At 45.0% G+C, this 15,416-nt stretch overlaps 1 non-coding gene and 1 pseudogene across 1 annotated transcript; both read left to right on the forward strand.

The window, feature by feature from the left end:
• The first annotated feature begins 1,929 nt into the window (after positions 1-1,929).
• On the forward strand, positions 1,930-2,069 carry LOC115032023 (small nucleolar RNA SNORA48). Its single transcript, XR_003837671.2, has one exon. It is a non-coding gene; the product is annotated as a small nucleolar RNA SNORA48 (small nucleolar RNA).
• A 7,507-nt stretch (positions 2,070-9,576) lies between these two features.
• On the forward strand, positions 9,577-10,274 carry LOC147002122 (rRNA-processing protein FCF1 homolog; annotated as a pseudogene).
• The last annotated feature ends 5,142 nt before the right edge of the window (positions 10,275-15,416 follow it).

Here is a 15,416-nt window from a genome sequence, read left to right on the forward strand (position 1 = left end):
ATTCCAAACCTCATCACGTTGACAGTCAAGGTTACACCACTAGGCACCTGTGGCTGCTCGTCTTTATAGAGAGCATTAAGTTTTGGCCTCCACTTGATACTGCAAGACAGAGCACACCTTTGACATTCTTCAGAGCTGATCAATATTTGCATTTTTTGATCATCCATGCTGAGAAGAAACTGCTTCACCTAAATACATAGAACAAATGGCAGAAGCCTGACTGGGATCATTTAGAAACTACTGGAAATCTTGTCCTAGTCCCAAGGCAAAATTACTGCACAGTACTTTATGGTCAGCAATCCAAACAAAATTTTTTTAATATCAAACATAATCCAATACAAAGGGAAGACTCATTTAATACATGCTAAGGAATGATGGTAGGGAAATGCTGTCTTTGTTTTTCCATAATGACAATATTCTCTTTCTGTTAAGAGCAGAAAACTTTGCACATAGCATAAAAATGCTACAATTCATAACATAGGATGGTCTCAAATCCAAGCAAGGTTATTTGAGCCAACATTGCTTGGCATGGCATGATGTGACCACATGCCCGTTGCAGAGTGCAAAGTGTTGTGAGTTCAGAACCAAGCCTGCAGAGAAGTCCCCTAACACAACACAGACAAGTGCTTCCTGAAACACTTCAGACTCCGAAGCATTTGACTCTGAATTCTTTTTGGGTCGTCGTACATTCAGATACATTTTCCTGTTGCCAAGAGTTTGTCGACCACCACCTCTACACACACACACACACACACATTCAGTTATGCAACCCACAGTTTAAGAAGCTGAACACTGGGGGCCAGGAGCTAACTAACTGGAACAGGGACTGGCGGCACTGGTGCCAACATCCTCTCTAGTCTGCCAGTCACACCCCGGCCTAAGGTAGATATCACACTGGGTTCTACACACCCAACTGCCGCTGTCCTTTCCTCTAAGTGAGTGAAACATCCTATAACATCGTCTGGCTTTGGGGGAATCTTCCGTCTGTGTGTTCTCCCAGGGCACAGGCATATGGACTGCTCGATCAGTTAGACAGTCTTTCCATAGACGTTGCATTCACTCATATCCCTTTCCTCATTCATTCTTCCATCCAATATGTAGAGGGCTTCTACCACATCTCAAGCACTATGAATCTTTAGCAGAGAGACCAAACATGGGAAATGATTGTTTCCTTCTCATCAGACAAGGAAACCCTCGGGTGGCGGTCTGGTGTACTCTCAGAAGGGACTCGGTCCCTGTTAAGCATGGTCTTTGTTTTTTCTTTAGGCTCTGCATGCTCCCTTGAATTATCTCCTCTGTATCGCCTCACTCATTACATTCGGACTCCATGCCTGCCATGGTCAAAATGTCCTAAGTGACCTGCTGTTTGCTGCCTAATAAAAGGCTTGGTTTCAGACAGGTTGTTGTTTCTGTCCCCTTCCCAGCCATCCTTACAGCAGTGCGTCCTCTCTGAGTGCACCTCCTTATGTTCTGGTGCACTCTGCCCTAGCCCTTCACAGTGTTAGAGGTATCACCTTTGGTACCTTCCCCTCTGCCTTGCTTCTTATCTGCCCCAGCCCTTCATTCCCTAAGGCCCTAGCATCCAGACCTACCTCACCTAGCAGCATATTTTCCCGGTAGTGTTTACTTCCCACGTGGAGGAGGAGGATGGGGTCACAAAACCTCACCACACATTTCTGCTCTCTGTCCCACAAAACTGTTGAGACCTTTTATTATTTAACTAAAAACTCAATATTTGAAAAAGGAAAAAAAAAAGATAATGAGGATATAAGGTGGTCCCCAAAGACATAAACATGAAAATCTCACGAAAGCAAAGACGCGACCTGGGTGCGTTCATCCCATGAAAGCCTGAGTAATTGCTACAAGTGAGTTGGAAAACTTGGCTCTGAACTTCCTGAGAGGCACAGTGAAAAGGGAAAACTTCTTCCCTGCTGGCAATGGGCACAGAGACACCTCGTTGGTGGTGTTGTTCTTGGATCAGTCATGGGCAGAGCAGATGGCAGTCCTTGTTCATCCTAGCTTAATGCCTGGCTTGATAGCCAACACTATCCTATGCTTAGGACTCTTTAAAATCAAATCCAGGCAGCACAGCGTGGGAGGAAGAAGACAGACCAGAGACCTCTAGACCACCATGCCACCCACAGACCTGATCTCCAGCACAGCCAGGCCGTAGACACCCACTTACAAGCATACCCAATAGGGATGGGGGACGTAACCCAGGGGACCACCAGCCTCCTGGCCAGCCTGCAAGCAGAGCCATCACACTGTGTGAACATGTGGTGGTCAGATGGAAGAGAAAAAGAACTGGAACAACTTGAGCGTTATGAAGAAAGATGGAACCGGAGACTCCAGAGTGAAGAGAAGTAGCGTGTTATAAGTAGTGAGCCCCACGCCCCACCATCCGAGGCCGTGCTGAGATCCCATCAAGAGCTGCTGCTAAGGGCTGTGTATGAGTCTGTGTCTATTCAGTGGCAGGCTCAGTATCAATGTCCGAGGCGCATATTGCCTATAGGAAACATGGGGATGTCCCTGGCAGCCATTGGGGAACACTGGTTGTCCAGGGGCTGTGCAGAACTGGCCCCGCCCCTCACTGCATATGGCACTCTGGAGAGCTTACCCCATTTCTCACTAGCAGCAGCACTTGGGAGAGCAGGCCCTGCACCTTGCCCAGGCAACACAATGGAGCTGACCCTGGCAGGAATGTGGGTGAGCCAGCCCTTGAAAGCATGAATATGGGAGAGATAACTGGCTCTCCCATATGGGGAGGCATCACCTCTTTGCCCATACCACACCCTCATCTCTCACCACTCAGCAGTTGGCCATGGAGGCAGGGCCACAGGTGAGCCAGCCCCAAGGGCAAGAGTGCAGGAAATCTGGCCCCATCACTTGTCTGCCATGAGGTGGCATGAGTGCATAGGAGCGATGCCTTCCCTCCAACCTTCTCCCTTACCATCTGAAGCCACTAGTCTGGCATGAAGTGGCATGGGTGTGGGGATGATGCCCTCTTCCTGGGGTGTCACCACCTGTACCACCACCTAAAGTAGCTGGGGAAACTGGACCTGCACCTTGCCTGGACAACACAGTGGAGCTGGCCCTGATGGCAAAGGCATGGGTGAGACCAGAGGGTGTGAGAGCGGGAGAGCTGACCCAGACCCTCACAGGTTGGAGCACTTGGGAGAGTGGGGCCAGTACCTTGACTGGGCAGCACAGTGGAGCTGGTTCTGGAGGCACGGGTACAGGCAAGATGGCTTGAGGACATGGGAACAGGAGAGCTGACCCTGCCTCCTGCTGATGGTGGCAATGGGTGGCCTCCCTGGAGCAGTGCTGGAGAGTTCACCCTGGTGATGCAGATAAAGAAGAGCTGGTGTGCTGATCAGTTCAGCGACCACCCAGGCCCAGATCCAGAGCCCTGAGTTGGCCCACCCCAACATCTATATCATCAGTGAGTGGTTGCCATGAGTGACAGGGCCAGTCCTGCTGCTACAATGCTGCAGGACCTCCATGACACAGCGCAATAACAGGATAACCTAGAGGAGTCCCGATGAGGATCCAATATTGACCGTGTCACAGAAGCCAGAGACCTCAAACCAGACCAATGACCCATTGCAATGAATATGTGTGGACAGAGGGATATACTGTGGGACACACTGTGACACACTACAGCTTCCACGATGAGGTGTGTTTCTATGCTTTGTTGTTGTATGTATATATGTGTTTTATTTGGGGGCAGGGTTGCAAAGGCAAAGGGTGGGTATGAGGGGACAGGGAGATGAATGAGGCTGGGGTACACGATGTGAAACTCACAAAGAATCAATAAAAAGTTTTAGGGAAACAAAAAGGAAAGCTTCTTACAAGATTGACAGTTTGAGCATATAGATGCAAGAAAAGGGTTTCTTCCCAAGGTTCATTCATGTGGCTTCTTTGTTCGCTGCTTTATGTCCAACAAGGAGAACCATAATGTCGAGCAAATCCATATGCAATATGTACTTATCACTTGGTTTATTGGGTGCCCTTATAATAACTTACGTTGTAGAAAGTAGACTACGTCTTTAACTGTGTGAACACAGTAAAATCAGATGTGGAATGGAGAAGATACTGGTTCTTAGAAGGCAAATGAACGCCACAGCCTAACATGAAGTCCATGTTCAGTGGCCTGTGGGTACTTCCAGGGGAGAGACTCATGGCTCTGAGGCACCCACTCTTTTTCAACACACCTTGCAATGCTGATTCTGGTCTAGGAAGTGGGAAAGATGTCCTACAGAAACTTCTGCCTGGACACAGTAGTTCTGCCTCCATCACCTCTTCCCACAGCTTCGTATGAAGCATCTCCAACCAGAGTAGACAATGCTGTTCCACTATCCTCTGCTGCAAGCAGTCTTGAGGCATTTTGAAGATCATTTCACTTCTCCTGGACTTTCCTCCACAGTACCACATAATCCGTGAGTTATGAACCCACTATATGGGAGAGGGCTGTCATCTGACTGTGTAGTGTGCCTCCCATTCAGTCTGTAGGATTTCCTCCTAGATCCAGCCTTCTGTCTCCTGTGGGCCTGCCCCTGGCTAAAGGTGCTTAGATACCTGGCTTTCAAGGACCTACACAGAGGTGGTTGTCCTCTGGCCCTGTGGATGTCTTGGACCTCCTCCCCCACCTGGCTGCCATCACTCAGAGGGTATGACGTGTATTCCAATCCCAGTGTTTGAGAACCTGTGAGAACTTTGAGAGTTAAACTTTAGTTCATTATCCAATAATGTTTTGAAAACAAGTAATGAGCCAACTGTCACAAGGAAAGAGAAAAATGTCATACAAGAAAGAAGCCCAGGATGTGTCCATTGTTGCCACAAAAAATTTCTGTTTAAACCAGATAAAAGGACATCTCTCATGGTTCCCCAGGCCTTTGGTGTCCTACAGAACCTGCAAGAGGGTTCAACAGGAAGTGTCTCTCTATTGATTGAAGAAGTAACTTCCTTAAAATTTAGAAGCAGGGTATAGATGCTTGCCAGTGGGATTTGGAATCAAACTTGGATCTAAATCCCCACAAGGTAACCTTATAACTCTATGTTCCTGGTTGAAATGTAATATGATACTGACTCTGAGTTTCTGTCTGTAATCCAGCAATAAGAAAAGTCCTCACAGTCTGCACTCAGAGCTGGTCCTGTACCACAGTGCCTGGAACTGACCCTGTGCCACAGTTCTCCATATCCAAATTCATCTCAGAGAAAACTGGTTTCCCAGGAGTACTGACACACAGCCTTGCAGGAGGGACAAACCACAGTCAGAGACAATAATAAGACCAGAAAACACCAGAGAGACCCAGATGGTGAGAGGCAAGGGCAAGAACATAAGCAACAGAAACCAAGGCTACTTGGCATCATCAGAACCCAATTCTCCCACCACAGTGAATCCTGGATGACCCAACACACCAGAAAAGCAAGACTCTGATTTAAAGTCACATCTCATGATGATGATACAGGACATTAATAAGGACATAAATACCAGAAATACAGGAGAACACAGGTAAACAGGTAGAAGTCCTTAAAGAAGAAACACAAAAAAATCCCTTAAAGAATTACAGGAAAACACAACCAAACAGGTGAAGGAATTGAACAAGACCATTCAGGATCTAAAAATGTAAACCAAATCAATAAAGAAATCACAAAGGGAGACAACCCTGGAGATAGAAAACCTAGGAAAGATATCAGGAGTCATAGATGCAAGCATCACCAACAGAATACAAGAGATAGAAGAGAGAATCTCAGGTGCAGAAGATACCAGAGAAAACATTGACACAACAGTCAAAGAAAATGCAATAGCTCCTAACCCAAAAGATCCAGGAAATTCAAGACACAATGAGAAAACCAAATCTAAGGATAATAGGTGTAAAAAAGAGTGAAGATTCCCAACTTAAAGGGCCAGTAAATATCTTCAACAAAATTATAGAAGAAAACTTCCCTAACCTAAAGAAAGAGATGCCCATAAACATACAAGAAGCCTACAGAACTCCAAATAGACTGGACTAGAAAAGAAATTCCTCCTGTCACATAATAGTCAAATCACCAAATGCACAAAACAAAGAATATTAAAAGCAGTAAGGGAGAAAAGTCAAGTAATATATAAAGGCAGACCTAACAGAATTACAGCAGACTTCTCACCAGAGACTATGAAAGCTAGAAGAACCTGGGCAGATGTCATAGAGACCCTAAGAGAACACAAATGCCAGCCCAGGCTACTATACCCAGCAAAACTCTCAATCACTATAGACAGAGAAACCAAGATATTCCATGACAAAACCAAATTTACACAATATCTTTCCACAAATCCAGCCCTACAAAGGATAATAGATGGAAAACTCCAACACAAGGAGGGAAACTACACCCTAGAAAAAGCAGAAATGTAATCTTCTTTCAACAAACCTAAAAGAAGATAAACACACAAACATAATTCCAACTCTAACAACAAAATAACAGCAAGCAACAATCACTATTCCTTAATATCTCTCAACATCAATGGACTCAATTCCCCAATAAAAAGACATAGACTAACAGACTGGATATCCAATATATATATTGGATATCCAATCCAATCTTGAGGTATATATATATATACCTCAATCTGAGATATATATATATCTCAAGAAGTTAGACCCCAGAGAATCAAATAACCCTATTAAAAATGGGGTACAGAGCTAAACAAAGAATTCTCAACTGAGGAATACCGAATGGCTGAGAAGCACCTAAAGAAATATTCAACATCCTTAGTCATCAGGGAAGTGCAAATCAAAACAACCCTGAGATTCCACCTCACACCAGTCAGAATAGCTAAGATCAAAAACTCAGATGACAGCAGATTCTGGCAAGAATGTGAAGAAAGAGGAACACTCCTCCATTGTTGGTGGGATTGCAAGCTGATACAACCACTCTGGAAACCAGTCTGGTGGTTCCTCAAAAAATTGAATATAGTACTACCTGAGGACCCAGCTATAGCATTCCTGAGCAAGTACCCAAAAGATGTTCCAACATATAACAAGGACACATGCTCCATAGCAGCCTTATTTATAATAGCCAGAAGCTGGAAAGAACCCAGATGTCCCTTAATAGAGGAATAGATACAGAAAATGTGGTACATTTATACAATGGAATACTACTCAGCTATTAAAAGCAATGGCTTCATGAAATTCGCAGGCAAATGGATGGAACTAGAAAATATCAACCTGAGTGAGGTAACCCAATAACAGAAGAACAAGAACATGGTACACACTCATTGATAAGTGGATAATAGCCTAAAAGCTTGGAATACCCAAGATACAATTCATAGACCACGTGAAGCTCAAGAAGGAAGACCAAAGTGTGGGTACTTCATTCCTTCTTAGAAGGGAGAACAAAATACTCAAGGGCAAAAATACTGAGACAAAGTGTGGAGCAAAGACTGAAGGAAAGACCATCCAGAGACTGCCCCACATGGGGATCCATCCCATACGTAGCCACCAAACCCAGACACTATTGTGGATGCCAAGAAGTGCTTGCTGACAGGAGCCTGATATAGATGTCTCCTGAGAGGCTCTGCCAAAGCCTGACAAATACAGAGATGGATGCTCACAGCCAACCATTGGACTGAGCATGGGGTCCCCAATGAAGGAGTTAGAGAAAGGACTAGAGGATCTGAAGGGGTTTGCAGCCCTATAGGAGGAACAACAATATGAACCAACCAAAGCTCCTAGGAACTAAACCACCAACCAAAGAGTACACATGGAGTGACCCATGGCCCCAGCCGCATATGTAGCAGAGGATGGCTTTGTGGGATATCAGTGGAAGGAGAAGCCCTTGGTCCTGTGAAGGCACAATGCCCCAGTGTAGGGGAATGCCAGGACAGGGAAGCAGGAGTGGGTGAGTGGGTGGGTGAGTGGGTGGATTAGTGGGTGGAGAGAACACCCACTTAGCAGGAGGAGGGGGGATGGTATAGGGGGGGTTGGAGGGGAAATCGGGAAAGGGAATAACATTTGAAATGTAAATAAAGAAAATATCTAATAATTCTTTTTCAAAGATAAGAAAAAGTCTTCACACAGGAGGACTAGGAGAAATTGGGTAAGAACAGATCTCAGGCTAGTTAGTCAACAGTGATTCTTCACCCACTCAGAAAAGAGCAGGGAAGATCTCTGCTCTTCAGGGAGAAGGGGAGCAGGAGAAGGAAGCCATAGGGTCTCAAGCAGGTGAGTGTTCCAGAAATTATCACTGATGGTTTGAGGCAGTTTCTAAGCCCTTGCATGGCCTCATAGAGTTAAAAGGGAGCTCATTTTCTCCCTCCCTCCCTCCCTCCTTCCCTCCTTCCCTCCCTTCTTCCCTCCCTCCCTCCCTCCCTCTCTCTCTCTCTCTCACACACAGCTCCCTTAAAGCCCCACACAGAGAGAAGCAGTTGGATTTCATAGCCATTTGCTTTCTACCCTGAAGTTGGGGTACAAGACCCAACTTGTACAACAGCATGAGGTCCTTGATACCAAGATATGCAAAACGACATTTGCAGATTCTCAGAACAATTCTATCCTTCTCATCTTCTCAAGTGTATCAATAGAGGTGGCTGCTTTGCATGCATACATAGGAGAAAGGGGAAGTTATAGCAGCATTTATTTGCAGTCACAAGGCATGGTTACACTACTTCTCTACAAAGAAAGACATTCTGGGTATGCCCTGAACTGCATACAAAGGCAAACTCTATTCAGGGCAGAGTTACTTTAGCCCTTGAAACTTCTTGATAAATCACTTTGCAGCAGCAGACCTCCATAGGGGACCCCAGGCTTATGTGTCCAATTCCTATGAAACATTGGTAAGTAAAGTGGAATGTGCAACCCCATGCATACTCTGTCTTGATATCACAGGGCAAAAATTGCAAGAGAAGAAAGGATGAAAGAAAGTAACCGTTCAGAGACTGGAGAGATGGCTCAGTGGTTAAGAGCTCATGCTGTTCTTGCAGAGGACCCTAGTTCAGTGCCCAGCATGCATGTCCAGTGGCTCATAATTGCCTGTGACACCAACTCCAAGGCAAGCTAATGCCCTCTTCTAGCCTCAGTAGTACCTAGTCTCATGTGCACATGCACACGCGCGCGCACACACACACACAGACAGAGAGAGAGAGAGAGAGAGAGAGAGAGAGTCTTAGTTATTTTCCTGTTGCCATAGCAAAACATCATGACCAAGGCAACTTGTAAAAGAAAGCATTCAATTTGGGGCTCACAGTTCCAAGTTAGCGTCCATGACCATCATGGCAGTGAACATGGCATCAGGCAGGCAGACACAGCACTAGCACAGTGGCTGAGAGCTTACATCTGTTTCACAAGCACACAAGGCCCCGAGACAAAGAGAGGGATCTAACTGGAAAAGAACTGGGCTTTTGAAACCTCAAAGCCTACCCCTAGTGATATACCTGCAATAAATCCATGCCTCCTAATTCTTCCCAAACAGTTCTACTAAGAGAAGACCAAATATTCAAATATAGAAGCCATTGAGGGCCATTTGCATTCAAACCACTACACACACTTAGACATAATTAAAAATAAAGATAAAGGGGGACAGTATGGACATGGGAAGCAAAAGAAAACAAGAAAATATGTGGCTATGAAGCAAACAGTCTCAGAGATGAGAGACTTACGAAGGAAGATAGATTAAAACCTAAAAAGAAAGATCCTTATATGCTGAAGGAAAGACAAATCCCCCAACATCTTTCCTGCTTACTCCTCCAGGATAATACACAACTGGTTCCACCTTGCCACATCCTTGTGGATACCAACTTCATCAACTTTTCCATTAATGCCAAGCTGGACTTAGTGCAGCCAATGATGAACTGTCTGTATGCCTAAACCTAACCCTAACCCTAACCCCTAACACTAACACTAACCCCTAACCCTAACCCCTAACCCTAACCCTAACCTAGCCCTAACCCTAACCCTTGGAAAACTGATTGTGTAATGGCTGAAATTGAGAAGTTGGGACAAAAGTATCAAGTGACACTAAAGATCACCATGGATCCATGATGTGACCGATTGTCATGCACACACAAAGGAACCTATGCCGAAGACTACTGGGTAAAGAGAGTAACTAGTGTTACATTGTGGCCACAGTAACTCAGTAACTCAGTAACTCAGCACCCGTGCTACATTGTGGCCACAGTTGACCACAGCCTCAATTGAAGCATCTGGAAGACCCCTGGAGTTCCTGTGATGTACAGCTCCAATCTTAGATTCAACATCAAGAGGATGCCAGGAGATTATGGAGCCTTTAGCTTCTAAATCCTTCTCCACAAAATTCACCTGTCATTCTTGGACCAGCTTTCTCTCTTGTCAGTCCTGTTCTGTCTTTGTGGTTCTCTGGTTAGTCCTCTCCTCCGTTCATCTTCAACCTCAGTGTCTTCATTCCCAGAGTTCTGTGTCAACTCTTTCTTGGCTCATATCTTGCCTTAGTGACATGGCCAAAAAGCTGGACGCATTTTCAGTTCAGAATATGCACTTTTGGCTGATGCACCCTCAACCAGCAAATCTTTCGTCTTCGTCACGACCTTACACGGAGTCCCGCTTACCTCCAAAGAGCAACCTTTCAGCCCAAGTACAGGTCCTGCCACTTCCATTTCTAGAGCACAGAATGCTTTGTTGATGTGCAGAGCTGTTTCTTTCTCGCTGCCTCGTTACTGTCTATTTTTGTGCCACATCTCATTGTTAGGACTCAGCTTCTTCTGCTGGAAATTCTCTACTGCAAAGTCATGCCCCACTTAGAGCTTTGGAAACCTCCTGCGTTCTAAAGCCATAGGTCAAGTTCCAGGTCAAAGAACACCTAAAGCCCCTAGGCTTCTTGGGGAAATATTTGGTTTGTCATCTCCAGCCAATGTCCACTGTGGTACTTATTTCATTCAGGATCAAGCTGATATGATGAAGTGTGTGTGCAACATAAGAAAGTGGGAATTTAGGACACTTCAGTATGTTCTGATTTGTGTGACAAGCATCTGGCCTCATCTGGATTTGCTTTCCTATTATTATTTTAACAGTGGCTATTTCACTCCCACTCCACTCCATCTTCTCTGACCAGTGAACCTTAGCCTTGGTTTGGTTCATTGCGTTATGCTCATTATGGAGAGTAATACAAGTGTTTCTTCCCTGTCAACACCTGAACTCTGTCTGGAGAATGCAGATTTAATATATAACACTTAGTATTGTGCCTAACAGCCGGCAGTCACAACACAGAGGGAACATCTGTCACCAACAGAGACAGGACCCCTCTTCTGCTGATGAGAATGAATTTCCTGATTCACGTGGCCAACACTCTTCTAGAAGCTCTGGCTCCTCGCACTGTTCGGTTCTGTCTACAACAATGCCAATATTATGTCTTTATATATTTGTCAAATCTTTACAGGTATCAACCAGGTCAGAAATCCCAGGGAACCCATCTCTCAAATGTGGCCTTTCTGCTTAGAATGCCATGTTACAGAGGAAACCCAAGAGGCATGTGCTATTCGGGATGTTTTGGCTTAAACGACTGTTTCTGCAAACATCTGGACTTGCCAGCCATGTTAGCCAGAAGTTTGGTGGTTTATAGCACTTGTGAGAATCCCACATCACTCAAGAAGTCAATTGCTTACTTATGTCCTCTTGGAAACCTTTAGAAATGTGTGCTCAGTAGTTGCAAATGTGCCCACAGCTTGTCCACTGTCCCTGCCTGGGTCAGCAATCTTATATCCTCAAAAACAACCCACGCTGTAATTCCCAAACAGCATTATCCATCTGGTAGCTTAAGGCAAAGTGCTGAATATGCACATAGTATTTGGGGCTCACATTTGCTTTAATCCCATGGTTGTTCCTAATTTGAAAAAAAAACCAAAACTTTATTTACCAGGAAGCCCCACCTCCACCCCCCACCCTCTGCACTGGGTCTTTCTGTCAGTGCCAGGCAGACAATGCCACCTACTTGCACATCCATGGTCTACTCTCAAAGCAATTTACAGATACTAGGCCTTATAATTTCCCACTAGAGAAGGATGGAAATTTCAGGAAGCTGGGAAATGTGGTACTAATGCTGCCCATAAATAGCCAGGTCCAGCAGAATTTTAGCATCCTTATTTCCCAGTGTCCTCCAGGGAACAGTGAATGCCTGGCCGTGTGCTAGGCTTCTGTAGAGAACCTAGAAATGCAAGCCTCCTACCTCCACACATTCTCCTCCCAATGGCTCCCACGGAAATGCCGCCTAATAGTAGCAAATATGTAGGTGACTCCCCTGGGCCACATAAGGATATAGAAACCTGCTGAAACAGCCCACCACTACTCATAGCCAAAGGCAGAGAGAACAGGAAGTCACCCAGCTGTCCCACCAGTGCAAGACCATTTGCAGAGTGTCTATGTCCAGGGCCTTCTGCCAGCCCTGCAGCTCTAAGCTAATCTTTTAGATTTACGGGTCCAGGACCTGCTGGGACTGAGGCTGGAATGCTCCCCTCCCCTACCCACTGACTCCTTAACTCCAAGGTCTTAAGAATGAGCATGTCAGAAAGTCCTTTTCAAGCCGGAGGCTCCTGGTCAACACGCCTTCCTCAATAACCTTTCTAGTTGGAAGGCCTTATGCTCCAATGCCAGTCTCTGCATAGAAAACCTCCTCTGGGGAGCCCTCCAGAATTCCTATAGAAAGAGAAGCAGCCAGTGTCTGGACTCCTTCAGCAGTTTCTAGATGAACGACTGAGCTTATAAGGGAAGATGTGTGTGCTTGTCTTATTCTTGTGTGAGCCTCCCAAATCTTCATTCGTCTGCCTTCTGCATTCATCCTCTGCTTCCATGTATAGCCACTACTTGCCTTACTATGTGTTTGATATTTGCTTTCATCTGATTCACTGGCCAGGACGTAACCTTAGTTGATTTAGAATAAAAACTCTCTATCACCACTATCAATGAGAAACTGTTACTATGTTACAAAAATAAATGTAACTGAAACACAGGTATAGGAAAGACAAAGGGAAGTCATTGAATTCTGGTTCGCCTCACTGGCTTTTCTTGCTTTGTTTTGCATTTAAAGGTCACGGACACTAGCTATTAGACAGTGACAAAAACACTTGTTCCCAGGCTGAACTGAGAATCATATCTCACACTTACGAAAACTGTCTCGTGAACCTTGACTAGACAGATATTAGGATCCCATTCTTTGAGAATCAACACTCCACAAGTTTAAAGTTTTTCAAAGATAAGGGTTAGGGGTTAGGGGAGATGCAAGGATTGAAAGGCAGACATATTGCCACAGAAGAAAGCAGTCACAACATTGGATCGAGATGTGCACGCTCCTAAGACTGCTTCAGGACTCAGCGCTTTGAGTATGGAGTGTAATGGCCAAATATTTGTTAGGGCAGTGAAGGACGGAATGCACAAACATCCAGGCTGTAAAATTTATTTTGTATCTTCTCTCAGTTTATCTTGCTCCATTATCCATTAGTAATGAATGATTTCAGTGTTTCCTTAACACAACACAGTGCCTACCCTCAGGTCCCTTCTTCTGTGTGGAGCGTTCCCATTACTTAAGAAGCAGATAGCAGCTGACCCACATGTGGTATGGGTTGCAGTCAGCTTGGACATTCATGGAGGCCCAAGCAGTTTTGATGTTTGTAGATCTCATTTTCTATTTTGAGAGTTATTAGTCTTTTTGCTTATACTCGATCATAAGCCCTGTGGCCTGAATCTACCACTTGGATTTCAAGTTTGGGTTTTAGTTTAAGCCCTGATGTTAGTTTATGTCTGATGTTAGTTCCACATTGATAGTTTCTTTGTACCTAAGGGTTGGTGTTTACAGAGAGGAAACGTCACATGATTTCACTCCATCTGGAGCCTGGACTCCAGCTTACTTTACAATTCTTTCCACTGGATTTTTTTTTTTTTTTAATGTTTGACTGCTTGCTTGCTTGCTTGCTTGCTTATTTGTTTTTGAGGCAGAGTCTCACTCTTATAGCCCAAGTTGACCTGGAGTTTGCTTTGTGGACCAGCCTAGCCTTGAACTCACAGCCATCCATCTGCCTCAGTTCTCAAGTACTGGCAGTACAGACAAGAGTCATGACACCCTTTAGAGGAATTTTAACACAGCCACTCTGGCAAGGGATCACATCCAAAGACCTTCTAGGACTGTGATCCAGCAGGATGACACATCTTTAATCCCTCCAGCTGGAATACAGACACACCATTAGTATACACCTTCAATCCCAAACAGTGAGGGTAAAGTTAGTTTGTAAAACGAAGCAGCCTTGTTTGAAAGTGATGTCTAATTGAGAAGCAAAATGATGAACCAGAGAAACACCTGGCAGAATGACTCTGAGATAGGACACACCCAACTCACATGAGGACAGAGCAGGAAAAGGAGGCTACATGAGAGCATCTCAGGGAGACAAAGGTGTGGCAGTTTTACTGGGACAGTTTTACAAAGCAGAGAGAACAAGTTAGACACAGGTGATGACAGGAGCCAGAGAGTGAGAAGGAGCCAAAAGATTAGAGCATACTCCCAAAATTAGTATGAGGCCAGATAGAACAATTCAGTGAGAAGCCGAGAGAAGCCAGATTGAATCAGTCAGCTTGGAAGATTAGATAGTACAGAGGCTTCCAGGCCTAGGCCTAGGGATAGTTAGAACAGAGGAAGAAACAGTCTGGGCTCAGCTGAAGCAGTGTACTGAGTACTGCTCTCATCACATCCCTCCATCTGAGGAAATCAAAGGGAAGCTTACCACACCCAATACTATTTTCTTATCATATTAGCTTAATTGTAACTAGCTTCATTCCTGGCTCCTGAACATCGCAAAAGATGCTAGCAAGCTTCAAGATAATTATTTTGAAATGCTTCTTTGTATAATAAACACAAAACATGTCATTATTTTTTAAATGCTTGTGCAAATCACTTATATACACAGTCTGCTTCCGTTGTAAAAGTCCATAGCTAGAAAGAACTTTTTTTTTGTTTTTTGTTTTTGTTTCTTTGTTTGCTTGCTTGCTTGCTTGCTTGTTTTTCAATACAGGATTTCTCTGTGCACTCCTAGCTATCCTGGAACTAACTTTGTAGTCCAGGCTGGCCTCAAACTCAAGAGATCTGCCTCTGCCTCTGCTTCTGCCTCTGCCTCCCAAGTGCTGGGACCAAAAGTGTGCACCATCCCACCCACCCACTAACCCCCACCCCCACTCCCAACCCCACCCCAGTAAAAAGGACCTTTTAATCCATGCACTTGGCTCTGCTTTTCATTGTATGTGGATCTTCTTTACAGGACTCTTCATAGGCAACTGTTTCCTAAATTGGAGCCACTTGATGAGCTGCTCTACAAAAATTCAGGGACAGGGTAGCTTAAAGAACCGACTGCTGCTTCCCACGCTCATGAAGGACAGAAGTCCAGAAGCAAGCTGGTTGAGGAAGCTCTCAGCATGCATCTTCTTCCT

Source organism: Mus caroli, unplaced genomic scaffold, assembly GCF_978045245.1.
Source record: "Mus caroli unplaced genomic scaffold, Mus_caroli_1 scaffold_11, whole genome shotgun sequence".
Taxonomy (NCBI): Eukaryota; Metazoa; Chordata; class Mammalia; order Rodentia; family Muridae; genus Mus; species Mus caroli.